The sequence below is a fragment of the Salmo salar genome, chromosome 13, assembly GCF_965601325.2.
Source record: "Salmo salar chromosome 13, fSalSal1, whole genome shotgun sequence".
NCBI lineage: Eukaryota > Metazoa > Chordata > Actinopteri > Salmoniformes > Salmonidae > Salmo > Salmo salar.
The window spans coordinates 94,681,861-94,706,780 of NC_138303.1; the positions used below are offsets into that span (position 1 = coordinate 94,681,861).

Below are 24,920 nucleotides of genomic sequence, written 5' to 3' on the forward strand. Positions count from 1 at the left end.
TTCTTTGTCTCCTTCGCTTTGTCCACTTTAACTGTCCTTCTATGTTAGTGAGTGTATTTGAATCTCTCCTTCTCTGTCTCTATTTCTCCCCCTTTCACTTTGCTTTCTCCATATTGATTTTATTCCTGATGGATAGCATTGTCAGTTTTGAAGTCTGTCAGAGATGTCATTTTGTTGTCTCACTCTCGTCTTGGGCAGGTGACCGATTCACAAGTTATACATCTTGGTTGTGTGGAATAGCCGGGAGCTGAAAACTGAGAGACACAAGAACATCGGTGAGTGAACCCTCTACTCTCTGTATTACCTCTATTTCGGAGACTGGGCAAGTGGTCAAGGGAACAAAACAAGGGTGTGAAGGGTTGAAGTGTAGAGAAGAGGGGGTGAGTGGCTGGAGCTTGGAGGTGAGAGGCTGGAGCTTGGAGGTGAGAGGCTGGAGCTTGGAGTGGCGACTTCCACTTTTGGACGTTAAAACCTCTTCAGCGTCTCATCCCGTCAGCGGGATCAAAATCCAGCGAAAAATCATATCGCCAATTAGCATTAAAAAAAATCATAATTAAAAAAAAAAAATAATAATATATATATTTTTTTTTTTTAGATACACCTCTCCTGAATCGACCCACGTCGTCCGATTTCAAAAAAGTCCATCGTAAAAAGCAGCTTCATAGCCATTTTCCGACCAACCACTTGCATCACATATAATCAAAAAACAGCTAAATGCAGCACTAACCTTTTACAAACTTCATCAGATGGCACCCCTAGGACATCATGTTATACAATGCATGCATTCTTTTGTTCAATAAAGGTCATATTTATATATAAAAACAGCATTTTACATCTCTGTCTGACGTTGAATAAATAATTTCCCCTCAAATGCGTCCCGGTAAACAATGCTACATTTCCCTTAATTACTATCCTATAACGATTTTTTAAATGTATATTGTCAATCTAACATTTATAGATGAATATCTCTTGAGAACACCTGTCATACCAGATTTTAAATTAACTTTACTGGGTAATCACACTTTGTGATGCGATACTCAGAAAATGAGCTAATATACAGAGCTCGGCGCCATCTTGGAAACAATCGCATGTCACATCTCATCTTGTATAATATTGTCAATAATCGCCTACCTTTAGTTGTCTTCATCAGAAAGCATCCCAGGTCCACAACAGATGTATTTTCGGTCACAAAGTCCATACTTCACGTTCCATTAGCCTGCTGTTGGTAGCGCGTCCTATGGCTCTCTCCAAGCGCAGGGCTGAAGTTCCGGATAAAATGAGATTCTCCCGCCTGTAGGTTCGTTCAAACATGTCAAACGTTGTAAAACATTAATCTTCAGGGCCTGTAACACCAAGAGAGCCAATAAGATTCGAGGGGGATGATTTCATGGCCTTTAAAACCGTTTCCAAAGGTGGGGGTAGCCCTGGCCGCCGGCGTCATAATGGTGATGGCCCATCCCCTGTGACCAATTTCCAACTCGTCTCATTCAATGAGTTTCGACCGTATAAGGCTCAAACCACTGTGAAAAGACTGGCGACATCTAGTGGAAGCAATAGGAAGTGCTCACTGAACCATTGTTAACGGTGTGATTAATAAGGAAAGATGAGAAGTCGAGTCCACAATTCAGAATTCCACTTCCTGTTTCAATCGGTCTCGGGGTTTTGACTGCCATTTGAGTTCTGTTATACTCACAGACACCATTCAAACAGTTTTAGAAACTTTAGAGTGTTTTCTATCCATATATAATAAGTATATGCATGCCCTAGCTTCTGAGTTTGATTAGTAGGCCGTTGAAAATGGGAACGATTTTTTTTCAAAATGCGCTGTGGCGCCCCCTATCCTAGGGTATCCTCAATTAACAAGATGACACTCCATCTTAACTCCTCCACATTCACTGGCTTGGTTGAACAGCGCAGAAGAGAACATCTCTGACATTTTTTTTTGTTTTCTTCTCGTCAAGACAAGTAGGGGATCTAGTTTCATGCGTTTCTTTTATGCCTTCTACGTTAGAATAATCGCACACTTAGTCCCGCTGTAACAGAGACTGGACTATGATTGGTGGAGAAAGAAGGGCAGGACCCAGGCTGTGCTGTACAGCAGGGCTCTGTGGCACAGAGCTACTGGTGCCCTCTAGAACCATAAGAGACTTGATCAGGGACGAGCCGACCCCCTTTTGCAGGCCCACAGATCAATTTCCTCCCCCCCCAAAAAAAGATTATGAATATTATTTATATATTTTTGGAACTCAGTCGGGGTCTCAAATTACTGTTGAGAGTTAGAATTTCAAACTTTGGTTGTGTATCAGCAGTTGGTTGTGTATCAGCAGTTGGTTGTGTATCAGCAGTTGGTTGTGTATCAGCAGTTGGTTGTGTATCAGCAGTTGGTTGTGTATCAGCAGTTGGTTGTATCAGTAGTTGGTTGTGTATCAGCAGTTGGTTGTGTATCAGCAGTTGGTTGTGTATCAGCAGTTGGTTGTGCATCAGCAGTTGGTTGTGTATCAGCAGTTGGTTGTGTATCAGCAGTTGGTTGTGTATCAGCAGTTGGTTGTGTATCAGCAGTTGGTTGTGTATCAGCAGTCGGTTGTGTATCAGCAGTTGGTTGTGTATCAGCAGTTGGTTGAGTATCAGCAGTCGGTTGTGTATCAGCAGTCGGTTGTGCATCAGCAGTCGGTTGTGTATCAGCAGTCGGTTGTGTATCAGCAGTTGGTTGTGTATCAGCAGTTGGTTGTGTATCAGCAGTTGGTTGTGTATCAGCAGTTGGTTGTGTATCAGCAGTTGGTTGTGCATCAGCAGTTGGTTGTGTATCAGCAGTTGGTTGTGTATCAGCAGTTGGTTGTGCATCAGCAGTTGGTTGTGTATCAGCAGTCGGTTGTGCATCAGCAGTTGGTTGTGCATCAGCAGTTGGTTGTGTATCAACAGTTGGTAGTGTATCAACAGTTGGTAGTGTATCAGCAGTTGGTAGTGTATCAGCAGTTGGTTGTGTATCAGCCGGCTCTAACTGCATGTGTGGGTATGATTTCAGATTTTTGGTGGCTCCCAACCCATCCCTGGACTAGAATATGATGCTGTAGGGCAGGGCTCTGTAAATAGAACGGGCTTGGAACCTCTAACCCTGGCAATTTGAATGGTACAACAGATGGGTACACTCGCAATGGCTGCCTGGTATTGTGATGCAATTTCTTTGGTAATGTAGAATGTTAATTCAAATTATGCTAACTGCATGGGAATAGCCTCATGCAATGGAATGCATTTTTTGTTATTTAGTTGATTCAAAAATCACAGCACAAATTGATTGGGGCACCTGCATTTACTTCCTGCTTTCACTTCCTGCTTTGCTCCTATGTGTACACTCACAATGGCCGCCAGTCCACCCATTATGCCATAATTGAATGGGGATTGGGATGCCTGTTCTATTACTTTTATTTCTATGTCTGTGGTGCCATGATACTGGTCCTTTTGTAGAACCAACAGAAACTAGACTGTGATGCTGTAAAGCAGGGCTCTGTGGTTCAGAGATACTGGTCCAGTAGTATAGTGCTTTTTTGGGGGGTAAATTAAATAATTTCCTCAATCAAAGCTTGTACCGACAGATGTAACCTATTGAATAGCCTATCATTATAGAACAGGGTATAGAGCATACCTGTTCCTGGAGAGCTACCCTCCTGTAGGTTTTCACTCCAACCCCAGTTGTAACTAACTGATTCATCTTATAAACCAGATCATTATTAGAATCAGGTGTGCTGGATTAGGGTTGGAATGAACCTACAGGATGGTAGCTCTCCAGGAACGGGGTTGGAGAGCCCTGTTATAAAATACTATATGCATAAAATGCATCCTCCAATGGCGATGTCTGCCTATGCCCACACATTATTGTCTCCATAAAATCTTTTATTTTTAAAACCCACGCCGAGTTAGGCATACCTCGTTTCAAAATAGGCCATCATCACTGTCAATCGTGAATGATACTTCTTCAAGTGTTACTGGTGAAACTGCATCTGCATGCCAATCATTTGATGGATCTCAATCAATTTCATGGGAATAGTGTCTGCATTTCCATCTTCTTGAATTATTAGGCATAGGGAACAGATCTTGAAGAGTGTTCTATTAAACGATTGGAGCGCCCTTTGTGGTTCTGAATGCACAGCGCCAGGATCACACAATGACGTTGAACCAACTTGTCTTTCTGAAGGATAGCTGAATGCTAGCTGAATGATAGCTCTGCCATTCGGCCAATTCAGGAAAAAACAACAAAAATTTGCAGTATAGCCTAATAGGCCTACGACTACATGGTATAGCTATTTGTAGGCTATAGCCTAATGTAAATGCACATACATACTGACTGTATAAAACATTAAGAACACCTGCTCTTTCCACTGACCAGGTGAAAACTATGATCCCTTATTTATGTCACTTGTTAAATCCACTTCAATCAGTGTACATGAAGGGGAGGAGAAGGATTTTTAAGCCTTGAGACATGGATTGTGTTAGTGTGACATTCAGAGGGTGAATGGGCAAGAAAAAATATTAAAGTGCCTTTGAACGTGGTATGGTAGTAGGTGCCTGGCGCAGCGGTTTGAGTGTGTCAAGAACTGCAACGCTGCTATTATAGAATAAAAGAAAACAGAGGTAAAATATCAATTCATAGCATTTATATCAACACCATAGTGCCCTCAAAGCTCATCAATAAGCTAAGGATCCTGGGACTAAACACCTCCCTCTGCAACTGGATCCTGGACTTCCTGACGGGCCACCCCCAGGTGGTAAGGATAGGTAACAACACATCCGCCACGCTGATCCTCAACTCAGGGGTGCGTGCTCAGCTCCCTCCTGTACTCCCTGTTCACTCATGACTGCATGGCCAGGCACGACTCCAACACCATCATTAAATATGCCGATGACACAACAGTGGTAGGCCTGATCACCGACAATGACGAGACAGCCTATAGGGAGGAGGTCAGAGACCTGGCCGTGTGGTGCCAGGACAACAACCACTCCCTCAACGTGATCAAGACAAATGAGATGATTGTGGTCTACAGGAAAAAGATGACCGAGCACGCCCCCATTCTCATCGACGGGGCTGCAGTGGAGCAGGTTGAGAGTTTCAAGTTCCTTGGTGTGTTATAACTGGGGTTGGAGTGAAAACCTACAGGAGGGTACAAACTAACATGGTCCAAGCACACCATGACAGTCGTGAAGCGGGCACGACAAAACCTATTCCCTCTCAGGAGGCTGAAAATATTTTGCATGGGTCCTCAGATCCTCAAAAGGTTCTACAGCTGCACCATCGAGAGCATCCTGATTGGTTGCATCACTGCCTGGTATGGCAACTGCTCGGCCTCTGACCGCAAGCCACTACAGAGGGTAGTGCAAACGGCCCAGTACCTCACTGGGGCCAAGCTTCCTGCCATCCAGGACCTATATACCAGGTGGTGTCAGAGGAAGGTCCTGAAAATTGTCAAAGACTCCAGCCACCCTAGTCATAGACTGTTCTCTCTACTACCACACGGCAAACGGTACCAGAGCACCAAGTCTAGGTCCAAGAGGCTTCTAAACAGCTTCTACCCTCCTGAACATCTAGTCAAATGGCTACCCAGCCTATTCGCATTGACTCCCCCCCCCCCCCCCCCCACTGCCACTCTCTGTTGTCATCTATGCATAGTCACTTTAATTAACTCTACCTACATGTACATACTACCTCAGCTAACCGGTGCCCCTGCACATTGACTCTGTACCTGCACCCCCCTGTATATATTGTTATTTTTTTACTGCTCCTCTTTAATTATTTGTTACTTTTATCTCTTATTCTTATCCATATTTTTTTAAACTGCACTGTCAGGTAGGGGCTCGTAAGTAAGCATTTCACTGTTGTATTCGGCGCATGTGACTAATAACATTTGATTTGATTTGATTTGCATAGATTAAATCATCAAATCAATTGACCAAGTACCAGTCGCAAGCCTTTTTTTGGTATAAAAAAAGAAACTAGGTAGTGAACATAAATTATTCCTACATAAAATTGCAGGATATTCATTTTAAAATCAAGCTTTTGGTGTGGTGTATGCATGCATCTGAAAAAGCTATAACCGAAATGCATTACTTCCTCCAACTTGGCCCAATTCTCTTTTCCAATTTCCCACCCTGACATACCAAGCTAGAACGGGCCCGTTGTCTCAACCAATAGCCAATAAGCTAAGTGTTCACATATCGTTTCTAGGTTCTACTGTGCAAGAGGGGCTCCATTGTGTTTTATGAACATCAAGGCAGACACACAGTGAATTTAGATGTTTGTTCTCAACGTTCTGAATGGCCAAAGTGGTCAAGCCTCTGACGGGCCTCCGCAGTGCACACGCGTAATCTACAGTTCTTCATCATTCCCGCCACCGCCAGAGAGAAGACAGGGAGGAACCCCCCATTTACCGACCCCTAGGCTGCAGTACATATTTATTTGGTTTGTCGTTCTATCGTTTTTCATGGGATTTTTGTGGTAATTAAATAGAATTTATCACAATACATTTTCCAGAAATAGTTTTACCAGCTCTGCGCTCCGGCAGCACTACACCCTGTACTGGACCCTCTAGAACCAACAGAGACTAGACTATGTTTGGGAGGTCAAGCGTGACGGATGGTCCTACACCTACTGGGGTACAGGGAGGCAGGGCTGTGTGCCCTCATTGTGGTTGGGGGCAGAGAGTATGCCCATCTCTCTCTCTCTCTCTCTCTCTCTCTCTCTCTACCTTTTTTCTCTCACTCTCGGTTTCTTGTCACACACGCACAAACACACACACACACACACACACACACACACACACACACACACACACACACACACACACACGTACACATGTATGTGTACACTTCACACATTTTGTCAGGACATTAATTAATGCACTAATAGAAAACCCCTGTTTTCCTGAGCCTCTGTCTCCCTCATTAGAAGTTATTTTGGGCAGCAGTACTATTCTTCAGAACAAAATGTTGTTTCATTTATCTGACTAATCTAACAAGCTCCAATTACCTCAGTCTTATATTTCGGTGTGTATATTGTTTTTGATAGGTTTGACACAAACCACTTTGTCCGTTGACCAAACTCTTCCCTGAACTCTCCCTGCACTCTGGCTGTGCTCAAACATTCCTACACGCGCTCACTGCACACACACAATCAGTGCTTGTTAAGGAGAGTGAGATATTGTAAACACACACCCCTTTTCCCCATAATTACAGCTTCTGTGAACCTCAGGGAGCACTCAGCCCTTCTGGGCGCCTCGCTCCTATTCCAACTGTGCGGCCAGTCTGTTTTTGCCCTCCCGTCTCGACCTCTCATCTCCTACTCTCACTGGACAATTCATCTGCTCATCCACAGACACACCGATCAGGACTCTCAGTTGGACTTTCATGTTTCGTAATTAAAATATTTGAACTTTGGATGTTGTCTCAGTTTGCTGTAAACGGAGAAAGAGGTGTCTCTTAATCTGCCATGGCTTTTGTCCAGGTGTCTGGGAGAGAGATTCAGTACACTATTCTATGTAGCCATGTAGATTCAAGTTGAAAGTGTACCGTGTGTTACTATAGGTGGGGTATGTGTGGTCGTGAACGATACGTCCATGGTGGTACTGAACTGTTCTGTACTGTAGGTCCAGTGTTCAACTTGATACATCCTTGGCTACTGTACTGTGTGTGGTATGTAGGGTTGCAAAGGGAGGGTATATAATTAGAAACTTTCTAAGTTTTACCAGTAAACTACCAGAATTGTGGTATCTTTCAAGGATTTTATGTAATTTATCACAATACATCTAGTGGCCCTTTTGAGTACTTCATATTATCAGAGGTGTCTGTAGTTATCTCTGACCTTCTGTGTGGCATTATCATATGCAAAATATCTGAAATAATTCAATAAGAAAGCTGTCTCAGTTTGCCCGAGCTGTAAACGGAGAAAGAGGTGTCTCTTAATCTGCCATGGCTTTTGCTCTCTGGCTCCCCCTCATCTCTCTCTCTTTCCCTCCTCCTCTCTCTCGCTTTCCCTCCTCCCTCTTTCTACTTGTTTTTTATCCTCTCTTTGATCCTATTGTTTTTTACTCTCCCCTCTCCTCCTCTCTCCTCTCCTCTTCTCTCAACTCCTCTCTCCTCTTCCCCGCTCCTCCACTCTCCCCCTCCTCTCTCCGCTCTCTCCTTTCCTCTCCCCTCTCCGCTCTCTCCTCTCTTTCTCCCCTCTAACAACTCCCTTCCCCTCTCCTCTCTCCTCTCCCCTTCGCTCTCCTCTCTCCCCTCTCCACTCCTCTCTCCTCTCTCCACTTCTCCTCTTCTCCTCTCCCATCTCCTCTCTCCTCTTCCCCCCTCCTCCCCTCTCAGTGCTCTCCTCTCCTCTCCTCTCTCTTTCTCCGCTCTCCTCTCCCCTCTGGGCTGGTCGGACGGTTGATTAGCACTTTGGTCTTGTTCTGCCTAATTGGAGGAGGGAGACAGGTGGCGCCACTGTAACGATCGGCCTCGTTAGCGTAGCTCTCGCTAGCGCAGCCTGTGTGATCTCTTTGTTTTTACTGTGTGAATGCCCCAGGGAGGGCATGAACTTCTGACGCTGCTATGTACAGTACACCAGGCCGGTCCTGCTCACTCAGAGGAGAGCCCCCAGATCTCCAATAACCCACACTGAGCTCCTGTTATTGTAGCAAGTGTCAAGGCTCTTTGTACAAAGCAGCACCGCTACAAACCCCAAACAGCCCAGACAAAACATTCTTCTCTGTGAATGGACAGGGTTGATTTTGGACGTCCAGGTGTCTGGGAGAGAGATTCAGTACACTATTCTATTTAGCCATGTAGATTAAAGTTGAAAGTGTACCGTGTGTTACTATAGGTGGGGTATGTGTGGTCGTGAACGATACGTCCATGGTGGTACTGAACTGTTCTGTACTGTAGGTCCAGTGTTCAACTTGATACATCCTTGGCTACTGTACTGTGTGTGGTATGTTGGGTTGCAAAGGGAGGGTATATAATTAGAAACGTTCTAAGTTTTACCAGTAAACTACCAGAATTGTGGTATCTTTCAAGGATTTTATGTAATTTATCACAATACATCTAGTGGCTCTTTTGAGTACTTCATATTATCAGAGGTGTCTGTAGTTATCTCTGACCTTCTGTGTGGCATTATCATATGCAAAATATCTGAAATAATTCAATAAGAAAGCTGTAAAACATGATCCTAAACCATCAACTTAGTGCAGTGTTTCCCAACTCCAGTCCTCCAGTACCCTGAACAGCACACATTTCTGTTGTAGCCCCGGACAAGAACACCTGATTCAACTTGTCAACTAATCATCAAGCCCTGAATGAGTTGAATCAGGTTTGTCTGGGGCGACGACAACGTGTGCTGTTGGAGGTACTGGAGGACTGGAGTTAGGAAACACTGACTTACTGAATGAATGGTGTTTAATATTAGGGGTTCAGCATGAAATATTCCTTATATATTTGTTTACACACTTTTATTTATTTGATTATGCCGATATGTGTTTGTTGTCAATGTTTTGGCATCAAACTGGTGGCAGTTGTTAAGACTAGTCAATTGTTTGAAAAGTTATATTGATTAGATGCCTTTTCCCATTAATTAGTCTATTTTCTCTAGAACCATATGGTCTATCTACTAGAAACTCATGGACAATATGGACACAGATATAAAATATGTATACTATATATGAATACATTTAAAAAATATTCAAGTATAAATAGATTGTCATCGATTTTCTGGTAATCAACAAAATGACTAAGATTCGAGTAACTTTAGTAAATTACCGGTATCTTTCCAACCCTAGTGGTAGATAGTGTTGTAACAGTACTCTAGATCCAGACAGTGTGTTACTGTAGATAGTGTTGTAACAGTACTCTAGGTCCAGACAGTGTGTTACTGTAGATAGTGTTGTAACAGTACTCTAGTTCCAGACAGTGTGTTACTGTAGATAGTGTTGTATCAGTACTGTAGGTCCAGACAGGGTGTTACTGTAGATAGTGTTGTATCAGTACTGTAGGTCCAGACAGTGTGTTTCTGTAGATAGTGTTGTATCAGTACTGTAGGTCCAGACAGTGTGTTACTGTAGATAGTGTTGTATCAGTACTGTAGGTCCAGACAGTGTGTGGTAGATAGTGTTGTATCAGTACTGTAGGTCCATGCAGTGTGTTACTGTAGATAGTGTTGTATCAGTACTGTAGGTCCAGACAGTGTGTTACTGTAGATAGTGTTGTATCAGTACTGTAGGTCCAGACAGTGTGTTACTGTAGATAGTGTTGTATCAGTACTGTAGGTCCAGACAGTGTGTTACTGTAGATAGTGTTGTATCAGTACTGTAGGTCCAGACAGTGTGTTACTGTGGATAGTGTTCTATCAGTACTGTAGGTCCAGACAGTGTGTTACTGTAGATAGTGTTGTGTCAGTACTGTAGGTCCAGACAGTGTGTTACTGTAGATAGTGTTGTATCAGTACTGTAGGTCCAGACAGTGTGTTACTGTAGATAGTGTTGTGTCAGTACTGTAGGTCCAGACAGTGTGTTACTGTAGATAGTGTTGTATCAGTACTGTAGGTCCAGACAGTGTGTTACTGTAGATTGTGTTGTATCAGTACTGTAGGTCCAGACAGTGTGTTACTGTAGATAGTGTTGTATCAGTACTGTAGGTCCAGACAGTGTGTTACTGTAAGTAGTGTTGTATCAGTACTGTAGGTCCAGACAGTGTGTTACTGTAGATAGTGTTGTATCAGTACTGTAGATCCAGACAGTGTGTGGTAGATAGTGTTGTATCAGTACTGTAGGTCCAGACAGTGTGTTACTGTAAGTAGTGTTGTATCAGTACTGTAGGTCCAGACAGTGTGTGGTAGATAGTGTTGTATCAGTACTGTAGGTCCAGACAGTGTGTTACTGTAGATAGTGTTGTGTCAGTACTCTAGGTCCAGACAGTGTGTTACTGTAGATAGTGTTGTGTCAGTACTGTAGGTCCATACAGTGTGTTACTGTAGATAGTGTTGTATCAGTACTGTAGGTCCAGACAGTGTGTTACTGTAGGTAGTGTTGTATCAGTACTGTAGGTCCAGACAGTGTGTGGTAGATAGTGTTGTGTCAGTACTCTAGGTCCAGACAGTGTGTTACTGTAGATAGTGTTGTATCAGTACTGTAGGTCCAGACAGTGTGTTACTGTAGATAGTGTTGTATCAGTACTGTAGGTCCAGACAGTGTGTTACTGTAGATAGTGTTGTATCAGTACTGTAGGTCCAGACAGTGTGTTACTGTAAGTAGTGTTGTATCAGTACTGTAGGTCCAGACAGTGTGTTACTGTAGATAGTGTTGTATCAGTACTGTAGATCCAGACAGTGTGTGGTAGATAGTGTTGTATCAGTACTGTAGGTCCAGACAGTGTGTTACTGTAAGTAGTGTTGTATCAGTACTGTAGGTCCAGACAGTGTGTGGTAGATAGTGTTGTATCAGTACTGTAGGTCCAGACAGTGTGTTACTGTAGATAGTGTTGTGTCAGTACTCTAGGTCCAGACAGTGTGTTACTGTAGATAGTGTTGTGTCAGTACTGTAGGTCCATACAGTGTGTTACTGTAGATAGTGTTGTATCAGTACTGTAGGTCCAGACAGTGTGTTACTGTAGGTAGTGTTGTATCAGTACTGTAGGTCCAGACAGTGTGTGGTAGATAGTGTTGTGTCAGTACTCTAGGTCCAGACAGTGTGTTACTGTAGATAGTGTTGTATCAGTACTGTAGGTCCAGACAGTGTGTTACTGTAGATAGTGTTGTGTCAGTACTGTAGGTCCAGACAGTGTGTTACTGTAGATAGTGTTGTATCAGTACTGTAGGTCCAGACAGTGTGTTACTGTAGGTAGTGTTGTATCAGTACTGTAGGTCCAGACAGTGTGTGGTAGATAGTGTTGTATCAGTACTGTAGGTCCAGACAGTGTGTTACTGTAGATAGTGTTGTATCAGTACTGTAGGTCCAGACAGTGTGTTACTGTAGATAGTGTTGTATCAGTACTGTAGGTCCAGACAGTGTGTTACTGTAGATAGTGTTGTATCAGTACTGTAGGTCCAGACAGTGTGTTACTGTAGATAGTGTTGTGTCAGTACTGTAGGTCCAGACAGTGTGTTACTGTAGATAGTGTTGTATCAGTACTGTAGGTCCAGACAGTGTGTTACTGTAGATAGTGTTGTGTCAGTACTGTAGGTCCAGACAGTGTGTTACTGTAGATAGTGTTGTATCAGTACTGTAGGTCCAGACAGTGTGTTACTGTAGATAGTGTTGTATCAGTACTGTAGGTCCAGACAGTGTGTTACTGTAGATAGTGTTGTATCAGTACTGTAGGTCCAGACAGTGTGTTACTGTAGATAGTGTTGTATCAGTACTGTAGGTCCAGACAGTGTGTTACTGTAGATAGTGTTGTATCAGTACTGTAGGTCCAGACAGTGTGTTACTGTAGATAGTGTTGTATCAGTACTGTAGGTCCAGACAGGGTGTTACTGTAGATAGTGTTGTATCAGTACTGTAGGTCCAGACAGTGTGTTACTGTAGATAGTGTTGTATCAGTACTGTAGGTCCAGACAGTGTGTTTCTGTAGATAGTGTTGTATCAGTACTGTAGGTCCAGACAGTGTGTTACTGTAGATAGTGTTGTATCAGTACTGTAGGTCCAGACAGTGTGTGGTAGATAGTGTTGTATCAGTACTGTAGGTCCATGCAGTGTGTTACTGTAGATAGTGTTGTATCAGTACTGTAGGTCCAGACAGTGTGTTACTGTAGATAGTGTTGTATCAGTACTGTAGGTCCAGACAGTGTGTTACTGTAGATAGTGTTGTATCAGTACTGTAGGTCCAGACAGTGTGTTACTGTAGATAGTGTTGTATCAGTACTGTAGGTCCAGACAGTGTGTTACTGTAGATAGTGTTGTATCAGTACTGTAGGTCCAGACAGTGTGTTACTGTAGATAGTGTTCTATCAGTACTGTAGGTCCAGACAGTGTGTTACTGTAGATAGTGTTGTATCAGTACTGTAGGTCCAGACAGTGTGTTACTGTAGATAGTGTTGTATCAGTACTGTAGGTCCAGACAGTGTGTTACTGTAGATAGTGTTGTATCAGTACTGTAGGTCCAGACAGTGTGTTACTGTAGATAGTGTTGTATCAGTACTGTAGGTCCAGACAGTGTGTTACTGTAGATAGTGTTGTATCAGTACTGTAGGTCCAGACAGTGTGTTACTGTAGATAGTGTTCTATCAGTACTGTAGGTCCAGACAGTGTGTTACTGTAGATAGTGTTGTGTCAGTACTGTAGGTCCAGACAGTGTGTTACTGTAGATAGTGTTGTATCAGTACTGTAGGTCCAGACAGTGTGTTACTGTAGATAGTGTTGTGTCAGTACTGTAGGTCCAGACAGTGTGTTACTGTAGATAGTGTTGTGTCAGTACTGTAGGTCCAGACAGTGTGTTACTGTAGATAGTGTTGTATCAGTACTGTAGGTCCAGACAGTGTGTTACTGTAGATAGTGTTGTGTCAGTACTGTAGGTCCAGACAGTGTGTTACTGTAGATAGTGTTGTATCAGTACTGTAGGTCCAGACAGTGTGTTACTGTAAGTAGTGTTGTATCAGTACTGTAGGTCCAGACAGTGTGTTACTGTAGATAGTGTTGTATCAGTACTGTAGGTCCAGACAGTGTGTTACTGTAAGCAGTGTTGTATCAGTACTGTAGGTCCAGACAGTGTGTGGTAGATAGTGTTGTATCAGTACTGTAGGTCCAGACAGTGTGTGGTAGATAGTGTTGTATCAGTACTGTAGGTCCAGACAGTGTGTTACTGTAGATAGTGTTTTTTGTCAGTACTCTAGGTCCAGACAGTGTGTTACTGTAGATAGTGTTGTGTCAGTACTGTAGGTCCATACAGTGTGTTACTGTAGATAGTGTTGTATCAGTACTGTAGGTCCAGACAGTGTGTTACTGTAGGTAGTGTTGTATCAGTACTGTAGGTCCAGACAGTGTGTGGTAGATAGTGTTGTGTCAGTACTCTAGGTCCAGACAGTGTGTTACTGTAGATAGTGTTGTATCAGTACTGTAGGTCCAGACAGTGTGTTACTGTAGATAGTGTTGTGTCAGTACTGTAGGTCCAGACAGTGTGTTACTGTAGATAGTGTTGTATCAGTGCTGTAGGTCCAGACAGTGTGTTACTGTAGATAGTGTTGTATCAGTACTGTAGGTCCAGACAGTGTGTGGTAGATAGTGTTGTATCAGTACTGTAGGTCCAGACAGTGTGTTACTGTAGATAGTGTTGTATCAGTACTGTAGGTCCAGACAGTGTGTTACTGTAGATAGTGTTGTATCAGTACTGTAGGTCCAGACAGTGTGTTACTGTAGATAGTGTTGTGTCAGTACTGTAGGTCCAGACAGTGTGTTACTGTAGATAGTGTTGTATCAGTACTGTAGGTCCAGACAGTGTGTTACTGTAGATAGTGTTGTGTCAGTACTGTAGGTCCAGACAGTGTGTTACTGTAGATAGTGTTGTATCAGTACTGTAGGTCCAGACAGTGTGTTACTGTAGATAGTGTTGTATCAGTACTGTAGGTCCAGACAGTGTGTTACTGTAGATAGTGTTGTATCAGTACTGTAGGTCCAGACAGTGTGTTACTGTAGATAGTGTTGTATCAGTACTGTAGGTCCAGACAGTGTGTGGTAGATAGTGTTGTAACAGTACTGTAGGTCCAGACAGTATGTTACTGTAGATAGTGTTGTATCAGTACTGTAGGTCCAGACAGTGTGTTACTGTAGATAGTGTTGTATCAGTACTGTAGGTCCAGACAGTGTGTTACTGTAGATAGTGTTGTATCAGTACTGTAGGTCCATACAGTGTGTTACTGTAGATAGTGTTGTATCAGTACTGTAGGTCCAGACAGTGTGTTACTGTAGGTAGTGTTGTATCAGTACTGTAGGTCCAGACAGTGTGTTACTGTAGATAGTTTTGTATCAGTACTGTAGGTCCAGACAGTGTGTGGTAGATAGTGTTGTATCAGTACTGTAGGTCCAGACAGTGTGTTACTGTAGATAGTGTTGTGTCAGTACTGTAGGTCCAGACAGTGTGTTACTGTAGATAGTGTTGTATCAGTACTGTAGGTCCAGACAGTATGTGGTAGGTAGTGTTGTGTCAGTACTGTAGGTCCAGACAGTGTGTTACTGTAGATAGTGTTGTAACAGTACTGTAGGTCCAGACAGTGTGTTACTGTAGATAGTGTTGTATCAGTACTGTAGGTCCAGACAGTGTGTTACTGTAGATAGTGTTGTATCAGTACTGTAGGTCCAGACAGTGTGTTACTGTAGATAGTGTTGTGTCAGTACTGTAGGTCCAGACAGTGTGTTACTGTAGATAGTGTTGTATCAGTACTGTAGGTCCAGACAGTGTGTTACTGTAAGTAGTGTTGTATCAGTACTGTAGGTCCAGACAGTGTGTTACTGTAGATAGTGTTGTATCAGTACTGTAGGTCCAGACAGTGTGTTACTGTAAGTAGTGTTGTATCAGTACTGTAGGTCCAGACAGTGTGTGGTAGATAGTGTTGTATCAGTACTGTAGGTCCAGACAGTGTGTGGTAGATAGTGTTGTATCAGTACTGTAGGTCCAGACAGTGTGTTACTGTAGATAGTGTTGTGTCAGTACTCTAGGTCCAGACAGTGTGTTACTGTAGATAGTGTTGTGTCAGTACTGTAGGTCCATACAGTGTGTTACTGTAGATAGTGTTGTATCAGTACTGTAGGTCGAGACAGTGTGTTACTGTAGGTAGTGTTGTAGGTAGTGTTGTATCAGTACTGTAGGTCCAGACAGTGTGTGGTAGATAGTGTTGTGTCAGTACTCTAGGTCCAGACAGTGTGTTACTGTAGATAGTGTTGTATCAGTACTGTAGGTCCAGACAGTGTGTGGTAGATAGTGTTGTGTCAGTACTCTAGGTCCAGACAGTGTGTTACTGTAGATAGTGTTGTATCAGTACTGTAGGTCCAGACAGTGTGTTACTGTAGATAGTGTTGTGTCAGTACTGTAGGTCCAGACAGTGTGTGGTAGATAGTGTTGTATCAGTACTGTAGGTCCAGACAGTGTGTGGTAGATAGTGTTGTATCAGTACTGTAGGTCCAGACAGTGTGTTACCGTAGATAGTGTTGTGTCAGTACTCTAGGTCCAGACAGTGTGTTACTGTAGATAGTGTTGTGTCAGTACTGTAGGTCCATACAGTGTGTTACTGTAGATAGTGTTGTATCAGTACTGTAGGTCCAGACAGTGTGTTACTGTAGGTAGTGTTGTATCAGTACTGTAGGTCCAGACAGTGTGTGGTAGATAGTGTTGTGTCAGTACTCTAGGTCCAGACAGTGTGTTGCTGTAGATAGTGTTGTATCAGTACTGTAGGTCCAGACAGTGTGTTACTGTAGATAGTGTTGTGTCAGTACTGTAGGTCCAGACAGTGTGTTACTGTAGATAGTGTTGTATCAGTACTGTACTGTAGGTCCAGACAGTGTGTTACTGTAGATAGTGTTGTGTCAGTACTGTAGGTCCAGACAGTGTGTGGTAGATAGTGTTGTATCAGTACTGTAGGTCCAGACAGTGTGTTACTGTAGATAGTGTTGTGTCAGTACTGTAGGTCCAGACAGTGTGTTACTGTAGATAGTGTTGTGTCCGTACTGTAGGTCCAGACAGTGTGTTACTGTAGATAGTGTTGTATCAGTACTGTAGGTCCAGACAGTGTGTTTCTGTAGATAGTGTTGTGTCAGTACTGTAGGTCCAGACAGTGTGTTACTGTAGATAGTGTTGTATCAGTACTGTAGGTCCAGACAGTGTGTTACTGTAGGTAGTGTTGTGTCAGTACTGTAGGTCCAGACAGTGTGTTACTGTAGATAGTGTTGTGTCAGTACTGTAGGTCCAGACAGTGTGTGGTAGATAGTGTTGCGTCAGTACTGTAGGTCCAGACAGTGTGTTACTGTAGATAGTGTTGTATCAGTACTGTAGGTCCAGACAGTGTGTTACTGTAGATAGTGTTGTAACAGTACTGTAGGTCCAGACAGTGTGTGGTAGATAGTGTTGTATCAGTACTGTAGGTCCAGACAGTGTGTTACTGTAGATAGTGTTGTGTCAGTACTGTAGGTCCAGACAGTGTGTTACTGTAGATAGTGTTGTGTCAGTACTGTAGGTCCAGACAGTGTGTTACTGTAGATAGTGTTGTGTCAGTACTGTAGATCCAGACAGTGTGTTACTGTAGATAGTGTTGTATCAGTACTGTAGGTCCAGACAGTGTGTTACTGTAGATAGTGTTGTGTCAGTACTGTAGGTCCATACAGTGTGTTTCTGTAGATAGTGTTGTATCAGTACTGTAGGTCCAGACAGTGTGTTACTGTAGATAGTGTTGTATCAGTACTGTAGATCCAGACAGTGTGTTTCTGTAGATAGTGTTGTGTCAGTACTGTAGGTCCAGACAGTGTGTTACTGTAAGTAGTGTTGTGTCAGTACTGTAGGTCCGGACAGTGTGTGGTAGATAGTGTTGTATCAGTACTGTAGGTCCAGACAGGATGTGGTAGATAGTGTTGTATCAGTACTGTAGGTCCAGACAGTGTGTTACTGTAGATAGTGTTGTATCAGTACTGTAGGTCCAGACAGGGTGTTACTGTAGATAGTGTTGTATTAGTACTGTAGGTCCAGACAGTGTGTGGTAGATAGTGTTGTATCAGTACTGTAGGTCCAGACAGGGTGTTACTGAAGATAGTGTTGTGTCAGTACTGTATGTCCAGACAGTGTGTGGTAGATAGTGTTGTATCAGTACTGTAGGTCCAGACAGTGTGTTACTGTAGATAGTGTTGTGTCAGTACTGTAGGTCCAGACAGTGTGTTACTGTAGATAGTGTTGTGTCAGTACTGTAGGTCCAGACAGTGTGTTACTGTAGATAGTGTTGTGTCAGTACTGTAGGTCCAGACAGTGTGTTACTGTAGATAGTGTTGTATCAGTACTGTAGATCCAGACAGTGTGTTACTGTAGATAGTGTTGTATCAGTACTGTAGGTCCAGACAGTTTGTTACTGTAGTTTGTGTTGTATCAGTACTGTAGGTCCAGACAGTGTGTTACTCTAAGTAGGTTTGTGTCAGTACTGTAGGTCCGGACAGTGTGTGGTAGATAGTGTTGTATCAGTACTGTAGGTCCAGACAGTGTGTGGTAGATAGTGTTGTATCGGTACTGTAGGTCCAGACAGGATGTGGTAGATAGTGTTGTATCAGTACTGTAGGTCCAGACAGTGTGTTACTGTAGATAGTGTTGTATCAGTACTGTAGGTCCAGACAGGGTGTTACTGTAGATAGTGTTGTATCAGTACTGTAGGTCCAGACAGTGTGTTACTGTAGATAGTGTTGTGTCAGTACTGTAGGTCCAGACAGTGTGTTACTGTAGATAGTGTTGTGTCAGTACTGTAGGTCCAGACAGTGTGTTACTGTAGATAGTGTTGTGTCAGTACTGTAGGTCCAGACAGTGTGTTACTGTAGATAGTGTTGTATCAGTACTGTACTGTAGGTCCAGACAGTGTGTTACTGTAGATAGTGTTGTGTCAGTACTGTAGGTCCAGACAGTGTGTGGTAGATAGTGTTGTATCAGTACTGTAGGTCCAGACAGTGTGTTACTGTAGATAGTGTTGTGTCAGTACTGTAGGTCCAGACAGTGTGTTACTGTAGATAGTGTTGTGTCCGTACTGTAGGTCCAGACAGTGTGTTACTGTAGATAGTGTTGTATCAGTACTGTAGGTCCAGACAGTGTGTTTCTGTAGATAGTGTTGTGTCAGTACTGTAGGTCCAGACAGTGTGTTACTGTAGATAGTGTTGTATCAGTACTGTAGGTCCAGACAGTGTGTTACTGTAGGTAGTGTTGTGTCAGTACTGTAGGTCCAGACAGTGTGTTACTGTAGATAGTGTTGTGTCAGTACTGTAGGTCCAGACAGTGTGTGGTAGATAGTGTTGCGTCAGTACTGTAGGTCCAGACAGTGTGTTACTGTAGATAGTGTTGTATCAGTACTGTAGGTCCAGACAGTGTGTTACTGTAGATAGTGTTGTAACAGTACTGTAGGTCCAGACAGTGTGTGGTAGATAGTGTTGTGTCAGTGCTCTAGGTCCAGACAGTGTGTTACTGTAGATAGTGTTGTATCAGTACTGTAGGTCCAGACAGTGTGTTACTGTAGATAGTGTTGTGTCAGTACTGTAGATCCAGACAGTGTGTTACTGTAGATAGTGTTGTATCAGTACTGTAGGTCCAGACAGTGTGTTACTGTAGATAGTGTTGTGTCAGTACTGTAGGTCCAGACAGTGTGTTACTGTAGATAGTGTTGTATCAGTACTGTAGATCCAGACAGTGTGTTTCTGTAGATAGTGTTGTGTCAGTACTGTAGGTCCATACAGTGTGTTTCTGTAGATAGTGTTGTATCAGTACTGTAGGTCCAGACAGTGTGTTACTGTAGATAGTGTTGTATCAGTACAGTAGTTCCAGACAGTGTGTTACTGTAGATAGTGTTGTATCAGTACTGTAGATCCAGACAGTGTGTTTCTGTAGATAGTGTTGTGTCAGTACTGTAGGTCCAGACAGTGTGTTACTGTAAGTAGTGTTGTGTCAGTACTGTAGGTCCGGACAGTGTGTGGTAGATAGTGTTGTATCAGTACTGTAGGTCCAGACAGGATGTGGTAGATAGTGTTGTATCAGTACTGTAGGTCCAGACAGTGTGTTACTGTAGATAGTGTTGTATCAGTACTGTAGGTCCAGACAGGGTGTTACTGTAGATAGTGTTGTATTAGTACTGTAGGTCCAGACAGTGTGTGGTAGATAGTGTTGTATCAGTACTGTAGGTCCAGACAGGGTGTTACTGAAGATAGTGTTGTGTCAGTACTGTATGTCCAGACAGTGTGTGGTAGATAGTGTTGTATCAGTACTGTAGGTCCAGACAGGGTGTGGTAGATAGTGTTGTATCAGTACTGTAGGTCCAGACAGTGTGTGGTAGATAGTGTTGTATCAGTACTGTAGGTCCAGACAGTGTGTGGTAGATAGTGTTGTATCAGTACTGTATGTCCAGACAGTGTGTGGTAGATAGTGTTGTATCAGTACTGTAGGTCCAGACAGGGTGTGGTAGATAGTGTTGTATCAGTACTGTATGTCCAGACAGTGTGTGGTAGATAGTGTTGTATCAGTACTGTAGGTCCAGACAGGGTGTGGTAGATAGTGTTGTATCAGTACTGTAGGTCCAGACAGTGTGTGGTAGATAGTGTTGTATCAGTACTGTAGGTCCAGACAGTGTGTTACTGTAGATAGTGTTGTATCAGTACTGTAGGTCCAGACAGTGTGTTACTGTAGATAGTGTTGTATCAGTACTGTAGGTCCAGACAGTGTGTGGTAGATAGTGTTGTATCAGTACTGTAGGTCCAGACAGTGTGTGGTAGATAGTGTTGTATCAGTACTGTAGGTCCAGACAGTGTGTGGTAGATAGTGTTGTATCAGTACTGTAGGTCCAGACAGTGTGTTACTGTAGATAGTGTTGTATCAGTACTGTAAGTCCAGATAGTGTGTTACTGTAGATAGTGTTGTATCAGTACTGTAGGTCCAGACAGTGTGTTACTGTAGATAGTGTTGTGTCAGTACTGTAGGTCCAGACAGTGTGTTACTGTAGATAGTGTTGTGTCAGTACTGTAGGTCCAGACAGTGTGTTACTGTAGATAGTGTTGTGTCAGTACTGTAGGTCCAGACAGTGTGTTACTGTAGATAGTGTTGTATCAGTACTGTAGGTCCAGACAGTGTGTTACTGTAGATAGTGTTGTAACAGTACTCTAGTTCCAGACAGTGTGTTACTGTAGATAGTGTTGTGTCAGTACTGTAGATCCAGACAGTGTGTTACTGTAGATAGTGTTGTATCAGTACTGTAGGTCCAGACAGTTTGTTACTGTAGTTTGTGTTGTATCAGTACTGTAGGTCCAGACAGTGTGTTACTCTAAGTAGGTTTGTGTCAGTACTGTAGGTCCGGACAGTGTGTGGTAGATAGTGTTGTATCAGTACTGTAGGTCCAGACAGTGTGTGGTAGATAGTGTTGTATCGGTACTGTAGGTCCAGACAGGATGTGGTAGATAGTGTTGTATCAGTACTGTAGGTCCAGACAGTGTGTTACTGTAGATAGTGTTGTATCAGTACTGTAGGTCCAGACAGGGTGTTACTGTAGATAGTGTTGTATCAGTACTGTAGGTCCAGACAGTGTGTGGTAGATAGTGTTGTATCAGTACTGTAGGTCCAGACAGTGTGTGGTAGATAGTGTTGTATCAGTATTGTAGGTCCAGACAGTGTGTTACTGTAGATAGTGTTGTGTCAGTACTGTAGGTCCAGACAGTGTGTGGTAGATAGTGTTGTATCAGTACTGTAGGTCCAGACAGTGTGTTACTGTAGATAGTGTTGTATCAGTACTGTAGGTCCAGACAGTGTGTTAATGTAGATAGTGTTGTATCAGTACTGTAGGTCCAGACAGTGTGTTACTGTAGATAGTGTTGGTTCAGTACTGTAGGTCCAGACAGTGTGTTACTGTAGGTAGTGTTGTATCAGTATTATAGGTCCAGACAGTGTGTTACTGTAGATAGTGTTGTGTCAGTACTGTAGGTCCAGACAGTGTGTTACTGTAGATAGTGTTGTATCAGTACTGTAGGTCCAGACAGTGTGTTACTGTAGATAGTGTTGTATCAGTACTGTATGTCCAGACAGTGTGTTACTGTAGATAGTTTTGTGTCAGTACTGTAGATCCAGACAGTGTGTTACTGTAGATAGTGTTGTATCAGTACTGTATGTCCAGACAGTGTGTTACTGTAGATAGTGTTGTGTCAGTACTGTAGGTCCAGACAGTGTGTTACTGTAGATAGTGTTGTGTCAGTACTGTAGGTCCAGACAGTGTGTTACTGTAGATAGTGTTGTATCAGTACTGTAGGTCCAGACAGTGTGTTACTGTAGGTAGTGTTGTATCAGTACTGTATGTCCAGACAGTGTGTGGTAGATAGTGTTGTATCAGTACTGTAGGTCCAGACAGTGTGTTACTGTAGATAGTGTTGTATCAGTACTGTAGGTCCAGACAGTGTGTGGTAGATAGTGTTGTATCAGTACTGTAGGTCCAGACAGTGTGTTACTGTAGATAGTGTTGGTTCAGTACTGTAGATCCAGACAGTGTGTTACTGTAGATAGTGTTGTATCAGTACTGTAGGTCCAGACAGTGTGTGGTAGATAGTGTTGTATCAGTACTGTAGGTCCAGACAGTGTGTTACTGTAGATAGTGTTGTATCAGTACTGTAGGTCCAGACAGTGTGTGGTAGATAGTGTTGTATCAGTACTGTAGGTCCAGACAGTGTGTGGTAGATAGTGTTGTATCAGTACTGTAGATCCAGACAGTGTGTTTCTGTAGATAGTGTTGTGTCAGTACTGTAGGTCCATACAGTGTGTTTCTGTAGATAGTGTTGTATCAGTACTGTAGGTCCAGACAGTGTGTTACTGTAGATAGTGTTGTATCAGTACAGTAGTTCCAGACAGTGTGTTACTGTAGATAGTGTTGTATCAGTACTGTAGATCCAGACAGTGTGTTTCTGTAGATAGTGTTGTGTCAGTACTGTAGGTCCAGACAGTGTGTTACTGTAAGTAGTGTTGTGTCAGTACTGTAGGTCCGGACAGTGTGTGGTAGATAGTGTTGTATCAGTACTGTAGGTCCAGACAGGATGTGGTAGATAGTGTTGTATCAGTACTGTAGGTCCAGACAGTGTGTTACTGTAGATAGTGTTGTATCAGTACTGTAGGTCCAGACAGGGTGTTACTGTAGATAGTGTTGTATTAGTACTGTAGGTCCAGACAGTGTGTGGTAGATAGTGTTGTATCAGTACTGTAGGTCCAGACAGGGTGTTACTGAAGATAGTGTTGTGTCAGTACTGTATGTCCAGACAGTGTGTGGTAGATAGTGTTGTATCAGTACTGTAGGTCCAGACAGGGTGTGGTAGATAGTGTTGTATCAGTACTGTAGGTCCAGACAGTGTGTGGTAGATAGTGTTGTATCAGTACTGTAGGTCCAGACAGTGTGTGGTAGATAGTGTTGTATCAGTACTGTATGTCCAGACAGTGTGTGGTAGATAGTGTTGTATCAGTACTGTAGGTCCAGACAGGGTGTGGTAGATAGTGTTGTATCAGTACTGTATGTCCAGACAGTGTGTGGTAGATAGTGTTGTATCAGTACTGTAGGTCCAGACAGGGTGTGGTAGATAGTGTTGTATCAGTACTGTAGGTCCAGACAGTGTGTGGTAGATAGTGTTGTATCAGTACTGTAGGTCCAGACAGTGTGTTACTGTAGATAGTGTTGTATCAGTACTGTAGGTCCAGACAGTGTGTTACTGTAGATAGTGTTGTATCAGTACTGTAGGTCCAGACAGTGTGTGGTAGATAGTGTTGTATCAGTACTGTAGGTCCAGACAGTGTGTGGTAGATAGTGTTGTATCAGTACTGTAGGTCCAGACAGTGTGTGGTAGATAGTGTTGTATCAGTACTGTAGGTCCAGACAGTGTGTTACTGTAGATAGTGTTGTATCAGTACTGTAAGTCCAGATAGTGTGTTACTGTAGATAGTGTTGTATCAGTACTGTAGGTCCAGACAGTGTGTTACTGTAGATAGTGTTGTGTCAGTACTGTAGGTCCAGACAGTGTGTTACTGTAGATAGTGTTGTGTCAGTACTGTAGGTCCAGACAGTGTGTTACTGTAGATAGTGTTGTGTCAGTACTGTAGGTCCAGACAGTGTGTTACTGTAGATAGTGTTGTATCAGTACTGTAGGTCCAGACAGTGTGTTACTGTAGATAGTGTTGTAACAGTACTCTAGTTCCAGACAGTGTGTTACTGTAGATAGTGTTGTGTCAGTACTGTAGATCCAGACAGTGTGTTACTGTAGATAGTGTTGTATCAGTACTGTAGGTCCAGACAGTTTGTTACTGTAGTTTGTGTTGTATCAGTACTGTAGGTCCAGACAGTGTGTTACTCTAAGTAGGTTTGTGTCAGTACTGTAGGTCCGGACAGTGTGTGGTAGATAGTGTTGTATCAGTACTGTAGGTCCAGACAGTGTGTGGTAGATAGTGTTGTATCGGTACTGTAGGTCCAGACAGGATGTGGTAGATAGTGTTGTATCAGTACTGTAGGTCCAGACAGTGTGTTACTGTAGATAGTGTTGTATCAGTACTGTAGGTCCAGACAGGGTGTTACTGTAGATAGTGTTGTATCAGTACTGTAGGTCCAGACAGTGTGTGGTAGATAGTGTTGTATCAGTACTGTAGGTCCAGACAGTGTGTGGTAGATAGTGTTGTATCAGTATTGTAGGTCCAGACAGTGTGTTACTGTAGATAGTGTTGTGTCAGTACTGTAGGTCCAGACAGTGTGTGGTAGATAGTGTTGTATCAGTACTGTAGGTCCAGACAGTGTGTTACTGTAGATAGTGTTGTATCAGTACTGTAGGTCCAGACAGTGTGTTAATGTAGATAGTGTTGTATCAGTACTGTAGGTCCAGACAGTGTGTTACTGTAGATAGTGTTGGTTCAGTACTGTAGGTCCAGACAGTGTGTTACTGTAGGTAGTGTTGTATCAGTATTATAGGTCCAGACAGTGTGTTACTGTAGATAGTGTTGTGTCAGTACTGTAGGTCCAGACAGTGTGTTACTGTAGATAGTGTTGTATCAGTACTGTAGGTCCAGACAGTGTGTTACTGTAGATAGTGTTGTATCAGTACTGTATGTCCAGACAGTGTGTTACTGTAGATAGTTTTGTGTCAGTACTGTAGATCCAGACAGTGTGTTACTGTAGATAGTGTTGTATCAGTACTGTATGTCCAGACAGTGTGTTACTGTAGATAGTGTTGTGTCAGTACTGTAGG

General features: G+C 43.0%; 1 protein-coding gene across 4 annotated transcripts in view; it reads left to right on the top strand.

Annotated features, from left to right (window-relative positions):
• LOC106568184 (bone morphogenetic protein receptor type-1B) overlaps nt 1-24,920 on the top strand; it is a 188,931-nt gene that overhangs the window by 55,542 nt on the left and 108,469 nt on the right. For 2 of the 4 annotated variants that reach the window (XM_014138295.3, XM_082960464.1), the window contains one exon: nt 199-275. The exons of the other annotated variants lie outside the window; for them this stretch is intronic. The gene's annotated coding sequence lies outside the window, so the exon portion shown is untranslated. The remainder of the gene's footprint in view (nt 1-198; nt 276-24,920) is intronic. 4 annotated transcript variants of the gene reach the window in all.